Source organism: Oryctolagus cuniculus, chromosome 2, assembly GCF_051225735.1.
Source record: "Oryctolagus cuniculus isolate XC-2025 breed Fujian yellow rabbit chromosome 2, ASM5122573v1, whole genome shotgun sequence".
NCBI classification, from domain to species: Eukaryota; Metazoa; Chordata; class Mammalia; order Lagomorpha; family Leporidae; genus Oryctolagus; species Oryctolagus cuniculus.
Window position 1 is genome coordinate 51,832,139 of NC_142868.1, and position 15,768 is coordinate 51,847,906.

At 48.9% G+C, this 15,768-nt stretch overlaps 1 long non-coding RNA gene across 1 annotated transcript; it reads right to left on the bottom strand.

The window, feature by feature from the left end:
• Positions 1-293: 293 nt before the first annotated feature.
• On the bottom strand, positions 294-14,639 carry LOC149127760 (uncharacterized). Its single transcript, XR_016228911.1, has 2 exons — positions 13,651-14,639; positions 294-1,161 (listed from the first exon to the last, which is right to left on the bottom strand). It is a non-coding gene; the product is annotated as an uncharacterized LOC149127760 (long non-coding RNA).
• Between the last annotated feature and the right edge of the window lie 1,129 nt (positions 14,640-15,768).

Consider the following 15,768-nt stretch of genomic DNA (forward strand, 5'->3'; position numbering starts at 1 on the left):
CGACACCGCAGACCAGCATCTCGCTCACACGCGGTGCCCTCCCTACGGACGCCAGCCCCTCTCCCACCTCCCAGCTGCCTCTTCTTCTGCCCTGCTTCCCACCCTCCACCAAAACAGGGGAGACTTTCGTGGCAGCGATCAAGTCCTAAATCACTATTTATATTTCTTGGAGTAAACTTAGCGCTGAGAAAGGGTTCTGGAATGACTGCCCTAGGGACAAAAACCCATCTGGAAACATGAATAATGTGAAATTTACCCCTCCATGGAACCCCACAAGACCAATTACAATATCATCCTTCCTGAGGATTGCTGCCAAGTTTTTATGGGGTCACCAGAAAGTTATATCTTAAGTGAAAACTGTACAGATTTATGCAGGGGGCAGTTAACTGAGGGCTGAGGTATGTGGAAGTAAACTCTAAGAAACAGCGCTTCTCCACAGATGGAAATGTGTGTGAATGTGGCTCTTCTGTGCGGGAAGTGGATTGGATGTATTCATTTAGTCAATGACTACTGTGCCAGGTACTCTTCTAAACACATCGGGAGAGAGCGATGAGCAACATTGACACATATCGTACAGCTGATATCTTCATGGCATTGGAAGGTGGACCACATAAGTACTCGCGAAAAATGTCCACAGTCAACATGCACCTTGCAGTCCTATTTGTGGCCTAGATGCCCTGTGCAATGTGAAGAAACTGAGTTCCTCCCTTGGTTGCAGTTGAGAGTGAGAGAAATGGGCTGTGCTGGTTCTTAAGAATGGGAGCTGGAATTCTATTCATTGTTTTAAAACTCTTAGAATGGCAGGAAGAGATTCGGCCCTGATGCATCCCCTCCCATGCAATGCTTCTCTCCTCAAGCTGCAAAGTTCAACTGAGAGGTATTTGGCAAAAGGCCTTTTACTGGAGCAATCACCTGACGATGTGCGTGGGGCTCTGAGCCAGCCCGGCTCTAACTCAGCTGAAGCGGTTTGATTAGGTGATGAGCACACATTATCATAAGATTGCAGAGTGGCTGTAATTCACCACATCATGGCTGGAAATTATCTGCCTCCGAGGAAAAATGTCAAAGCAAGGTCATCTTCTTTAGCGTCAGTAGTTCGGAAACTTTAGTTTGTGAGGAAGCAGTTGATGTGTCTAAAGCAGCAAGTTCCCAGCTTCTCTCCTGGAAGTACAGAATGAGAATGTCTGGGAAAGGGTCCAGGAATTCATATTTTCCCGCTGTCCCTGCTGATTTCTGCTGCAGGTAGTGGCACACTAGGGGAACCACGACGTTGTGTAAACCATAAGACACGGGGCCGAGACCTCCAGTTCCCCTCCCCCACACTCTGGCATCTTGGCCAGGAGCTCTTCTTTGGAAAGGAAGGAGAAAGAGAAGTCAATGGGAGCAGTTTCCTTTACAGATTACAGATGGTCCCTCCCTCCAATACATTCAGCAAGTCTAGTTTGGCAATTACAAAGGACAAGAAGGTACAGTCCACTCAGCAGAGGGAGGATGTAACAAGAATAAACATCAGTCACTGACCCCCGGAGGCTAAGAAATTGTCATAGATGAAGGGATGAATGGGCCCGAGCTAGCCTGGCTCTGCGCTGTGCCAGGTGCTCCCTCCACGTTCTCATTTAGTCCTCCCAAGTTTTGCTTGCTCTCAAGTCTTTACCAAACTGTCTCCCTTTCAGAGAAACCTCTGGCAATTCAAAGTCAACCTGTTACAAGCTGGACGGATATTTCCTCCAAGCTGTTGCTCCTGGAGTCTTCCCCATTTAGTAGACAGCAATTCCATTCTTCCGTTGTTCAGGCCAAAAGTGGAATCAATGCACTTCTCCTGCATCCTCTATCTGACCCATCACAAGTCCTGTTGGCTCCGCCTTTACAATACATCCAGATGCTACCCCTCCTCAGTTGCTACTGCCCTGGTCCAAGCCACCACTCTCTTGCCTGAATTATTGCTGTAGTCTCCCAACCTCTCCACCATATCCCACCCTATCCCTCTTCAGTCTATCTGACATAGCAACCACAGACATCTTGTTGAAAACACAAGTCTGATCAGTCTTTCTTCTGTTCCAAACTGGCTGTCTATATCACTCTAAGTCAAAGCCCAAGTCCTTATAATAACCCGCAGGGCCTGTTTGGCTTCTCTTTCTGCTCTGCCACTCACTTGCTCCTCCAAACCACAGCAGCATGGTCCTCCTTGGACATCTTTGCACCTGAAGTTCTTGGGCTTCCTCTGCTTGCTCACATGGCTGTCTCCTTACTCTTCCTTCTCTTTCACCAATTCTGCTTCCTTGGTAGACTTAGTTCGCCTCCTTGTCTAATATTTAAACACATCAATATATTTTTCATACCCATTTCTCTACTTTACACTAATACTTCCACATTTTCCTCTTTTTATCTTGTTTCTTGTCTCTGTCTGGAAGGCAGGGATTTGGGTCTGCTGGTCTTGCTGTATCTGCAGGACTGAGAATAGTGCCTGGCCTGTGGCAGGCTTTCAATACCATTTCTTTGAACAAGTGAATAAGCTAAAGAATACATAAATGAGTGAATAAAACTCCATCCCCAGCAAAAGATACACACAGGGAAGAAGGCAGGGATCGGAGTGATTTTGGCAACCAGAGCAGCTAGAGGAGAAACATGACCCTGACCCTTTCCTCCAACCTGCAAAAGGCACCCACCCCAAGGACAGTGTCATTTCAGACGTCTTGCCTCTGAAACTATGAGAATGAGTTTCTGTTGTTTTGAGTCACAACTCAGAGTTTGTGGTGATGTTACAGCAGGCCTAGGAAACTTATGTGGACACACAGGAATTTAATAGATACTGGGTTGACTAATTGTTTGCAGCAGTGACTTAAATTCAATTTTCTCAGTTGAGAGATGCAGACAGCGTTGTCTGCTGTGAGAATCCAAGGCAGAGCTTGAGAGAGAGGAGACAATGAGAGAGAAGAGACAATGAGAGAGAGGAGAGAGGAGAAAGGAGGGAGGGAGGGAGGGAGGGAGGGAGGGTGCTTCAATCCTCTAGTTCACTCCCAATGCCTACAGCAACCAGTACCGGGACAGGCCTAAGCCAGGAGCCCACAACTCCATGCAGGTTTCCCACATGGGTGGCAAGGGTTCAAGTACTTCAGCCATCACTTGCCACCTGCCACCTCCTAGGGTGCATTAGCAGGGACCTGGATAGGAAACAGGTGCTAGGACCTGAACCGTGCTCCAATATAGGATACAGGTGTTCCTAGAGATGGCTTAGTCTGCTGCGCCACAATGCCCACCTCAGTTCAAGTGTTTGAATACACAAAGAACCCTTCTGGAAGCATCCATGAGGAATTGGCAAGGGTGCTGTTTCTGGGCCTGTGAACTGGTGACTGGGGTTGGATGTGCACTTGCACTTCACTGCCTACTTCTTCCTGCTATTTAATTGCAAAGTCTATTCACATAGTATCTTACTTACTCATTTATAAGTTTTAAAGGTAAAAATTTGGGAGCCAGTGCATTGTGGCACAGGTTAAGTCACTGCTTGTGATGCTGGCATTCCATTATCGGAACACCTGTTTGACTTCCGGCTACCTGCTTCTGATTCAATTTCTTGCTAATGTGCCTGAGAAGGCAGCAGAAGATTGCTCAAGTTCTTGGGCCCCCCAGGTATGTGGGAGACTTGGATAGAGTTCCTGGCTCCTGGCTTTGGCCTGGTCCAGCCTGGCCATTGTGTCTATTTGGAACATTGAAGCAGTAGATAGAAGGTCCATCTCAATCTTGATCTCAATCTCTTTCTGTCACTCTGCCATTCTGCCTTTCAAATCAAATCTTTAGAAGGAATAAAAATTTTAAGTTGTGAAAAAAATCTCATCCCCTTATAAACTCCTATCTTTGCTTTCTATTTTCTCCATAGAACTTCTCATCCTCCAATATACTCTATCATTTACACATTTATTGTAATTATTGTAATTATCTTTCCCTAGAAGAATGTAAATGCCATAAGAGACCAGGACTTCCATCGTGTTCAGAAATATATCAATGTGAATTAATGCTATAACTAGTACTCAAACAGTACTTTACACTTTGTTGCTGTGTGGGTACAAACTGTTGAAATCTTAGTATATACTAAATTGATCTTCTGTATATAAAGAGAATTAAAAATGAATCTTGATGTGAATGGAATGGGAGAGGGAGCAGGAAATGGGAGGGTTGTGGGTGGGAGGGAAGTTATGGGGGGGAAATCCATTGTAATCCATAAGCTGTACTATGGCAATTTATATTTATTAAATGAAAGTTAAAAAATATATCCTTATTATCAAGATGAGTAGTACCTGGATCTTGTGCTTAATATTTATCAAATGCATAAACTCTGTGATATAGGAGTTAGTAATTTTAGAGATTAGGAGGTTGAATCTCAGTAAGATTGAGTGACTTTTGCATGATAATTTATTTAAGATTTTTATTTATTTGAAAGACAGAGTTAGAGAGACAAAGTCTTCCATCTACTGGTTTCCCCAAATGGCTGCAATGACCAGGGCTGGGCCAGGCCAAAACCAGGAGCCAGGAACTTCTTCTGGGTCTCCCACATGGGTACAGGGGCCCAAGCACTTGGGCCATCCTCTGCTGCTTTTCCGGGCACATTAGCAGGGAGCTGGATCATAAGTGGAGCAGCCAGGACTCAGACTGATGCCAATGTTGCAGGCATCAGCTTTACCCACTGCACCATGAGGCCGGCCCCTTGAATGGTCGTTTATGCAACCTGTGTGTAGCAGAGCCAGGTTAGAACTTGAGTGTGTGTGGCTTCATGGCTGTGCTGTCTTAGTGCACCGTCTGTCTGGTCAAGAACGCATCTGAGGAGGGTTGTCAGGGACAGATGGAAGTGGAGGGGATGACTCCTGCTGTAGACTTCCTTCCCACATCATCTCCCTCTCCTTCTTACAGCCAGCCATCACGAAGAACGAACTGTCACTTGAGGTTTCCCTTCCTTTGGGAAGCCTGCTCTCAGTCTCCATGCCTGGGTCTGGGGTCCTTGTCTTTCCTGTCATAGCACCTCCTGCATAATCTGGCATGCCAATTGCCAATTCATCACTGTGTTTTCTCCTTTGACTTGCAAGGTCTATATGAGCAGGGCTTATACCTAGATGGTTTACTGTTGGACTACATCCTTACTATATGGTCTGTTTCACAATAGGTACCCAAAGAAGGTTGGTTAGGTTAATGAAGGAGAATGAAGATCTAGACAGAGGAATACTTAATCAGGAATCAGAGAATTAGAGAGGGCGAGCAGTGCTAAGTGCCTGGGACAGAGGGACCAATGGGGGTATTAAAGTGGGATACGTCTAGAGAGGTAGGTTTACAAATGATCGTGAAAAACCATAAAGGTTCTACATTTAAAAAATCAGTCTTTAGTAAGCCATTTGGAAATCACTGAATTTATGTTGAGCACAATCACATAAAGTGCTTATTTTAGAAGATTAATCTGAAATTGCAAATGAATGGAAAAGACAAAAGGGAAAGGCAGAAGCTGTGGCAACAGTCAGACCATCAAGGTGAAAAATGGCCCAACAGGAGTAGCAGCAGTGGGCCTGGAATGCAGTAAACAGATAGGAGAACTATTTTGAAGAAAGATTCAACAGGAGTTAGTGAATAATCGGATGACAGAGACACAGGAGATGAGGGAATTGAACTTGGCTCCCAGGCTGTGCATCAGGGTGACTGGATGAGTTGTGATGGTTTTAAACAGAAGGAAAAAAAGCTTGGGGGAGGAGGCTGGGAAGAGAATGTAATTGGATGGAAATGCTCCAGGCATTTCAAGCTTGAAACATTCACAGAAAATTCTAGTGGGAATGAGTTGAACTGGAAATTTAGGACTGGAATTCAGGAGAGATGTATCTTTATATAATCAAACTGTCTAGTATCTACAATAGTAGGTGAACTAATACTTAGCTTTTCATGCTGATGTGAGCATTAAGTAATTTCAAACATTATTTAGGGGCTGGTGCTATAGCGTATCAGGTAAAGCAACCGCCTGCAGTGCCAGCATCCCATATGGTCATCAGTTTGAGTCCTGGCTGCTCCACTTCGCAGCCAGCTCTCTGCTATGGCCTGGGAAAGCAGTAGATGATGGTCCAAGTCCTTGGGCCCTTGCACCTGCATGGGAGACCTGGAAGAAGCTCCTGGCTTTGGATCAGGACAGCTCCTGTCACTGTGGCCACTTGGGGGAATGAACCAGCAGATGGAAGACCTCTCTCTCTCTCTCTCTAACTCTGCCTTTCAAATAAACAAATCTTTCAAAAACATTATCTAATAAGTTGTTTAGTTTCAAAAATAGTAATTCTTAATTAGTGAAGCATAACCTTGAGTAGATTAGGGTGTACATTTTCACACTCTCTATCTTTGGAGCGCCAGGCTTCTGGATGTTTGCCTGGGATAGGTAGAAACCCAATGTACACTCAGCAAACTTGGGAGAAAGATGCACAATGTAGGTTTCAAGTAGCAAGACGATACTTTACTGGCAATCTTGCTGGTTAGGACAGATGTCTGAGACTTCAGTGCTTTGAAAAAAATCCTCAGCTTCCGGTATCTGAGGATTCAAAGGATGCTTCTGGGAATAGCCAGCAACTTAATAGAATGAAGCTGCTTTATATTTTCCCTCTACTAAAAATAGATATGCAAGATTTTAACTATCTGCAATTTTCTCAAATATTTGATACAGATGGGGCAAAATGTGAGCAGTTTAAAAATCTGGGCAGTGGACAGTGGATGTGTGTTATTTATTGCACTCTTCTATACACTTGAAACATAGTAGTTTATTTTTGAACAACAACTTTTTCCAAAACATGTAAAACAGCAGAAGATGGAGGACCTTGGGTTTTGGCAAGTCTGGGAAGACGGCCTGCAGCAGCGATGGTGTGACCCTACTTTGCAAAGTTCCTGTCGTCTGCAGGAACAAAAGGCCATGGTGGTGGCCCCACCATGTCTGTAAGAGTCTTCCAGGGTCAGTCCCTCGCCTGGGGACTCACAGATCCAGCAGTGACGGTGAGAAGTCCTCACACTCCATGGTAAGAAGTACTTGTAACTCAAGCACAGTGAGGAAGGAGCCTCCTCTACACCCGCCCCCACATAGTGCTCAGCCCAGGTTCCAAGGGCAGGACACCCATGTCTACTCACATCATAGCACTTTCCCGAGCAGACCCACTGAAGCTTGCCTTGCGTCTCAGGGACACCGCTCCCCTCAGGGCTGAGTGTGTGAATGTGGGAGTTGGGGAGGCTGGGAAAAGAGCCCCCAGGGACAGCGTCTCCAACAGTTCCAGCATCTCCCATCTTCTGGACAAGTCAAGAGTTGCCGTGCAGGCCCTCAGCAGTTCCTCTACGGCTTGTGCTTGGGAAAATCAAGCATTTCCCAGTGCTGACAAACATCTCTTTCTGATCTGTTTGTTCCTCTGTGCGGGCTAGGGTTGGAGACACCACTGTCTGCCAAACATCAGCCACGCCCACTGGATAGGACCGGAGTGGGGACTGCTGGCTGTCCCACTGGGAAGACATGTACCTTGGGGACAGCCCGGGAGCCTCAGCCTTCTGCAGGGAGCAGCAGGCTTGGCAGGGGGGAGAGAGCAGAGACCCTCTGACTGCCTATCTTTCTGCAGGCTACACAGACCTGCCTGTGCTTCCGAGCCCTTGGAAACAGGAGTAGCTGGGTCACAGCTCAGCCGTTCTGCAGCAGGAGCCCTCCCCACGGCTGCCAGGCAGGGCCCCTTTGGGTCACCAGCCAGCTCCCTGCCGCTTCGCCCCTGACTCAGGGCCCCTCCAGATTGCTGCCTCTCCTGTGGCTCACACAGGCAGTGTACACGCTCCCTGCCAGCCCTGCTGATCACTCCCCTCCGGCAGCCAACACTGCGCTCCGGGAGACAGTAGCCTCCGTCTCCCGAGGCACAGGGAGGGACAGCCGCAGTGTTCTCAGCTTCTCCTTCCTGTGCCTGTCATTTCCCCACGAACACAAGCTGCTTAGCAGCCTAGTCACACGCACGGCCCCGTTACTGAGACAGGTCGGACGTATGGTGCTGATCAGATTTGCTGTACCGAGTTGCCAGGACTTTCTGGAACAAATAAAATTAACATTCAGCTCTTGGAGCTCCCCCAAAACCAGATCTCTTAAAGTCAGCTTCCTTTCCATCAGAGCATTCAAGGCCCGAATTTCATTCTGGGAGATGTGCAAAATGTGCTGACTGGAGCCCGCAGTTTCAGCTTCCTGGGGCCACTGGAGTCACAGTGCCTCCGGGGGCTTGGGCTTTAACGGCTGACACTGTCGCGTTCTCTTTGGAACCCTGGAAAATCACCAATATATCTGCACCCCTCAGGTAGCCCGTATTCCTCACTCTTTCCCTCTATTTTTCTCCTTGCACAGTGTGGGAATCCCTGGGTTCTCCAAGTCCCTGTGGCCTGGAATCTCACTGGGATTGTGGTGGAAGCCCGTTGGCAGCACCAGGTGGGCTGTGCAGGCCTGGGCTGATTGTTAAGGTAATCTCTGGGGTGGTGTTGCCTCTTACCTTGGGGAGCAGGGTATCAGAACCCGGGACAGGCCCACCCCTCTGTGCAGCAGGGAAGATGATTTCCCTCTGCAAAATGCCAATCAGCCCTCGTGGGCTGGGGGAGCGCGAACGCAACGCACCTCCTGCAGCACTTGGCTTTCAGAGCACAGAGGACATTGTGGGAGGTGTGCTCCACCAGCTAAGCAGGTGCATCTGAAACCCTGGACTTGCAGTTTGGAATTATGTAATATCCTCATGCACACTCATTGCTTAGTACTGGATGAGGCTTCTCATGCCATATATTTAAATACTTGAGTTGAAAACAAAAGCTGGCAGATTGGAGAATAATGTAAGCCAGTCTGGCCTTCCAACTTGCCTCTTGTCCCAGTAACATGTGTTTCAGTAAACAGCATTGCAGGGGGTGGGGGGCCAGCATTTGGCATGGAGGTTGTCACTGAACCTGCATACCACAGTGGCTGGGTTTGAGTCCGAGTTCCACTTCTGATCCCAGCTTGTTGTTAACATACATCCTGACAGACAGCAGGTGATAGTGGCTTAAGTACAAGGGTCTCTGCCACCCACGTGGGAGAACCAGATTATGTTCCAGGCTTTGGCCTGGGCCAGCCCCAATTGTTGGAGGCACACAGGGAGTGAACCAGCAGAGAAAAGCTTTCTCTAACTCTGTCCCTCTCTCTGAATCTCTCTGCCTTTCAAAGAAAATAAATAAATCAATACCTTTTTATTAAAAAAAAATTGCATTTGAGGTGCAAAAAGAGGATGCCAGGTTATTAATTTTATAATAAAAGAACAGAAAGAGCCACCACAGGTGAAACTCCCAGGGTAATCAGTTACCGCCGTCTCCTATTTTCAAGGCCCGCTTCGTGGCAGCTGTCTTTCAGAGACTCCGTGCAGCAGATCAGACGCCGTGGGTTCAGTCTTAGAGCACCACAGGACTTGTAAAAGGCATGATTTGTTTGGTATCAAATAAAAACCAGAGCCTTTCTAAATTAAACTGACTTCTTTCCCCACGTCCTATCCTGCTTATGAGGGGCACAGAAAGTTGCAGTCTTCCCAAAAGAAAGCTCTGCCAACGCCAGCCAATATTCAGTCCCCCGGCTCTTGGCTCATCAGAATCCTAATCTCTCTCCCCGAGCTCCCAGCTCTAAAATTATATGACTTTAGTTACTTTGGCAATGATTCAGAGGGAAGTGAAAATATAAAGGAAGAAGGAAAAACAAAGATACTTAAGCATTGCCCCTAATATCGACCCAGAAGGGTACTTAAACAAACAAACAAAAAAAACCTGATTGCATTAATCAGACATGGCAGTGACAGGACAAGCACCCAGTGGTGGTCACTCCTCGTGCTGACTTCTGTGCCATCATAATGGCCTTGATGACAAGACAAAGAAGTTTTTTTAATTATTATTATTTATTTGACAGAGTTAGAGAGAGACAGAGAGAGAGAGTGACAGAGAGAGAGACAGAGACAGAGAGAGACAGAGAGAGAGAGTCTTCCTTCCATTGGTTCACGCCCCGAAATGGCTGCTGCGGCTGGTGCGCTGCACCAATCGGAAGCCAGGAGCCAGGTGCTTCCTCCTGGTCTCCCATGCGGGTGCAGGGCCCAAGCACTTGGGCCATCCTCCACTGCCCTCCCGGGCCACAGCGGAGAGCTGGACTGGAAGAGGAGCTATTGGGACAGAACCCGGAGCCCACATGGGATGCCGGCACCTCAGGCAGAGGATTAACCAAGTGAGCCACAGCACCAGCCCAAAACAAAGAAGTTTTGTAAGCCAGAGGTCCCAGGGCTGCGTGGCTATATCTTTTTCCTGTTGAAAAGGGAGAAAGGGCCATCCCACAAGCAGCCCTGTGTATTTCTTACTGGGCTCCTTGCTGCCCCCTCAGGTGTCGTAAAGAGAGTGGCCCTGCTACTTCAGACTGTCCTTGCCAGCCACAGTCTCCTAGGGCCTACTTCCCTCCCTGCTAGCAACCGAGAAACTCGGGAACTTCTCCCCGCAGAGAAGACAGACCCTCACGAATAACAGGCTGCTTTGTGTCCTGCAAGTCAATGTGCTCCCCTGCTAACTCTCCCCCGGGGCGGAAGGAGTGGTGCATTTCAGGTGCATCCGAGAGCACCCCTTGTCCACCAGCGCCTCACGGAACAACAAGTTGGGACAGCTGTTCCACCTAGCAACACGGAAGGAAAACGTGGTGGCCACAGAAATCTAACACTTTCATGTCCGAACAGCGAAGGTGGCCGAGACTTCGCTCCAGTCTCTCTGGAAATCCACCACGAGGAGGCTGTGCCAAGACGGCGATCCGCCTGTGCCTGCGGGCAGCGGGCATGCAGACACTCAGGACCCGCAGGCAGTCCCCTGGTCGGTCTCCAAGTGTCAGCCACCCAGTGCCTCATCTCGCCTTCGAAGTGGCATGGTCAGCAGTCACTCACCAGGCACTGTGGCTCTGTGGGCTTCTTTTTTACTGGTCTTCTCAGCCAGAATCTGATCCCTGCTTCTGTGCAGGGATTCCCACCCCTGATATGTAAGATAATTTCTGACCTATAATGGTGCCGCTTGGCGATTTTCCAACTATGATGGCCCAAAAGTTGGTAGACACTGTACTTTGAATTCTGAACATCTCTCTACAGAAATGAAATTACAGAATTGTTTTCCTGAAAAGGAGACCAAAGAACATATGGCCAAAGACTACTGGTTGTGTGTGTGTGTGTGTGTGTGTGTATTATAGAAGGTGTAACAAGCAGTTAATTAATAAAATATATTTTTCTGGGTTTGGTGGTTTTATTAGTTTTTTAAAATATGCAGTTTGTTGTGAGTTCTTTATTAACTTTATAATTAATTTTTAATATTTATTTCTTTATTTGAAAGAGTTACACAGAGGAAGGAAAGAGAAAAGGGGGGAGAGGGAGGGAGGGAGGGATGGAAGGAGGGAGGGAGGAGTCTTTCATCTCCTGGTTCACTCCCCAATTGGCCACACAATCAGAGCTATGCCAATCCAAAGCCAGGAGCTAGGAGTTTCTTTTGGGTCTCCCACATGGGTGCAGGGCCCCCAAGCACTTGAACCATCTTCTACTGCTTTCCCAGGCCACAGCAGAGAGCTGGATTGGAAGTGGAACAGCCAGGACTCGAACCAGCACCCATATGGAATGCCAGCACTGCAGGCGGCACCTTTATCCACTATGTCACAGCACTGGCCCCATCATAATTAATTTTACATGCAAAATGTCCCCCAGTTGTGTACATTTCAAGATTCACTTCTGTCCTCTACTACATTTGGAAAAAGTGCCCATAAAATGTTGACAGCAGGGGCTGGCACTGTGCTGTAGCAGGTAAAGCCTCTGTCTGCCACCCTAGCATCTCATATGGGCGCCAGTTCAAGTCCTGGCTGCTCCACTTCCAGTCCAGCTCCCTGTTACTGGTGTAGGAAAGCAGCAGGAGATGGCCCAAGTCCTTGAGCCCTGCACCCACATGGGAGACCCAAAGGAAGCTCCTGGCTCCTGGCTCCACCATTATGGCCATTTGCAGAGTGAACCAGCAGATGGAGTGCTCTCTCTCTTACTCTGCCTTTAATAAATCTTTAAAAAAAATGCTGATAAGCAGTGCCAAGTGTTTGCAGAAATGAACACTGTTATCTCTTCCTCATTAAAAAATCACTTTGCCTGGTTTTTAACCTCTCCCTGCTTTGCCCACAAACCCTGCCTCAGCTGGGTCAAGCACACACATTTCTCCCGCAGAGCTACCTCTCCCTGGCTCCTGCCTCTGCCCCCCTCAGGATCATCGCCAAGAGTTCGGCTGCTGGGAGACGTGTCCACCAATGCTGAAGAGGTACAGGCAACTGGAGGAGGCCCGGGTATGGCAGAGGGAGCGGAGATGGTCTCCAGAGCAGGAGGACCCCTGGTGATGTCCACTCTTGTGACCACACCCCCAAGGGGGCATGGCAGCTATCCCGGCTACCACTGGGCCACCTTGCACTGAACCATCATTCTCACGACGGATCTTAACAAAGTTACAACAGAGAGGACGGAGGACCAGTCCAAGGCAAACTCAAAGAACAGGAATCTAAAATGGAAAACCTTCACGACAAGCTGCGGGACAAATCACCACGCTCATTTAAACGTCTACCCATTTTATAGTTAGAAACCGGAATCCAGATGACCCGAGGCCCCACTAGATTTTAGTGAAGACATTGATCTCCCTGTGATTTTCTCTGCGGATGGCTTAATAGCAGAGAAATAGCAAACTTGATGAGTTACTCTGACCCATAGCTCCGAACACCTGCGCTTCCCGATATACGCTAACACAGAACTGGGACGAACTGATGTCATCTTGACTTACATTCTCACATTTTCTCATCATTTATTTAAAGTGGAGGCACACGAGTTATCAAAAATTAAAACCATATTTTAAAATTTAAACTGAGGCTCTTTTCCTTCCTGAAGGACTGGGTCTGCCCCCCATTGGCTCTGTGGCAGGCACGGCTTGAAGTGATCCAGAACAAAGCAATCAGTGGAGATGCGGAGTGGAGGCATAACGCCCGGCTTCTGAAGGCCAAGGGACTTGAAAGAGGAAGTGAAGAGGGAGGAGGTGGTTTTGTTTTGAATTCCAAAAGGGCTTGGTTTTGAGATGGTGCTAATAAAAGTTTAGAGGAGCAGTGCATAGTGTTTATAGGTGTTAACCTCTCAAGGATGCGGGTCGTGGGTCAAGGTCATTTCCTTCTCACAAAGGGAAGCAATAAAAATTGCTATCCTGACTCAGGAGAGAGGGGATTGAGGAGCACAGCCCAGGCAGGTAGAGACAGAGAGAGCTGTGAGAGTTCTAGGAGGGCAAAACCCCAGAGAGCCGCAGGCTGGGGCAGGGGGTGGAGGAGTCAGGGCGCAAGGGCTGGAAGCCTTGTGTTAGTCGGCTTGCCGTAGCAAGGGGGAGGAACGGCCGGCCCACGGGCCGCATAAGGCCCCGCCAAGGCAACTGCAGGTGGGACTCAATCCAATAAAGCTACAGCAGGCTAAGTTCCAAGTTGGTAATTTTGTGTGGCCCACCATGATGTCATAAATATCCACATGGCCCTTGGCAGAACAAAGGTTCCCCACCCTGTGTGCAGTATACGAGGCTGAGCAGTCAATAAAGAAAAAGTTTAGGTTGGCTCACAGTTCCGCTGCAAGGTCACGGTGCTGCATCTGGGGATGGCCCTCTTGCAGGCAGACCCTCGAGGTGGCTCAAGGCATGGCGTGGCCAGAGGCCGGAGCGTATACATTCTCTTCTGGTCTCTCTCTTCTCATAAAGCCCCCAAGATTCAAACACACCACCGACAACCTACTCCATCCGAGTCACCTCTTGAAGATAAACACTGGAGGAGGAGCAAGCCCCACCCTCTTAATACTGCACAATGGACATTAAATGTCAACACCTGAGCTCTTAGGCAACACACTTGGATCCCTCGCACACCACAGTGGGCCTTGTCTCCCTCTGAAACCCTTGCAGCCTAACCTGCAAAAACATGGCAGGGCAAAGCTAGACTGAAAAAGGGCCTCATGTAAGCACCCCACCACAGCCCCCTCCTCCCTTCCTGTCTATGTGGGAAAATCGGCAAGGGAGCTTGCCGCTCTGAGGGCAAGGAAGTCAGCTGAGAATGATGAGTGGTTACAGCTGCACCTGCCGGGCGGCGACCCGGCCGGTCAGCAGGGAGCAGCCGCCGCATGCTGCCTGAGAGCGGACGACAGCTAGAAAGATGGACGCCCAGGACCGACTTGACAAGGCGTCTCCAAGGCCAATGTGCACCAGAGGACGGGACGCCTGGGAGTCGGACCCAGGCTCACACAGAGGAGAGAATGTGGGTGAACAGCCCTGGTGGAGTTAAAATTCCAACGTGATGGAGGAATTACCCAACAGAGGCTGTTGAGCCAGGAAAGGGTCAGTTACCCTAAAGCGCCAACTCAGGAGCAAATTGAGCGCAGTTACAGAGAACACACATTCCATGTTTGCGGGTCTGAGATGTCAGAACAGGCTCGAAACCCACTGGGCATCTCTCAAACCCCTGCCCTCCATGGATGCTTCCAACATGCTCCAGTCTCAGCGGCAGCTGTGCACCCACACAATCTGCCTGCATTTAGGGTTGTGATTAGCAGGCTCTGGGCCAGACGCACAGCAGTAGGCAATGTAGTGGATCCTACGTATCCGTGGGCTCCTAGGCCATGCACTCGATCAACTCCAGACTGAAAACATTTCAGAAAAACAAACAATTGTGTCCATACTGAACATGTCATTAGTCCCTCAACAATACAGTGCAACAGCTATTTACCTTGTAGGAGCTATTATAAGTAAACTAGACATCGCTTGAAGTGCAGAGAGGGACTGCATAGGTTATTTGCAGGTGCTCTGCTATTTTACGTAAGAGAGTTAAGAAGCCAAGAACTGCAGGTGGGATGGTGGGCACACACTGTTATGCCGCAGTGAGCTAAGCTGTCTTCTGCCATGCCAGCATCCCACATTGGAGCATTAGTTCGAGTACCTGCTGCTCCCCTTCCAATCTAGCTCCCTGCAAATGGCGCCCAGGTAAGCAGCAGAAGACGGCTCAAGTACCTGGACCCCTGCTACCCCATGGGAGACCTTGTTGGAGATCTGGGTTCCTGGCTTTGGCCTCAATCAGCCCCGGCCATTGCAGACATTTGGGGAGTGATCCAGTGAATGAAAGATCAATTTCTGTCTCTCTCACTCTACCTTTCAAATAAATAAAATACGTCTAACAATAAAGAATTTGTCTGGGCTGGCGCCGCGGCTCAATAGGCTAATCCTCCGCCTGTGGCGCCGGCACACCAGGTTCTAGTCCCGGTCGGGGCGCCGGATTCTGTCCCGGTTGCCCCTCTTCCAGGCCAGCTCTCTGCTGTGGCCAGGGAGTGCAGTGGAGGATGACCCAAGTGCTTGGGCCCTGCACCCCATGGGAGACCAGGAAAAGCACCTGGCTCCTGGCTTCGGATCAGTGCGATGCGCCGGCCACAGCGCACCGGCCACGGCGGCCATTGGAGGGTGAACCAACGGCAAAGGAAGACCTTTCTCTCTGTCTCTCTCTCTCACTGTCCACTCTACCTGTCAAAAAAAAAAAAAAAAAATTTGTGGCACAGTGGGTTAAAACCACCTCTCCCACCCCCACCCCCCACTGCAGCGCCAGCATCCCATATGGGCAACGGTTTCAGTCCTGGCTGCTCCACTTCTGATCCAGCTCCCTGCTAATGTGCGTGGGAAAGCAGCAGAGGGTGAATCAAGTCCTTG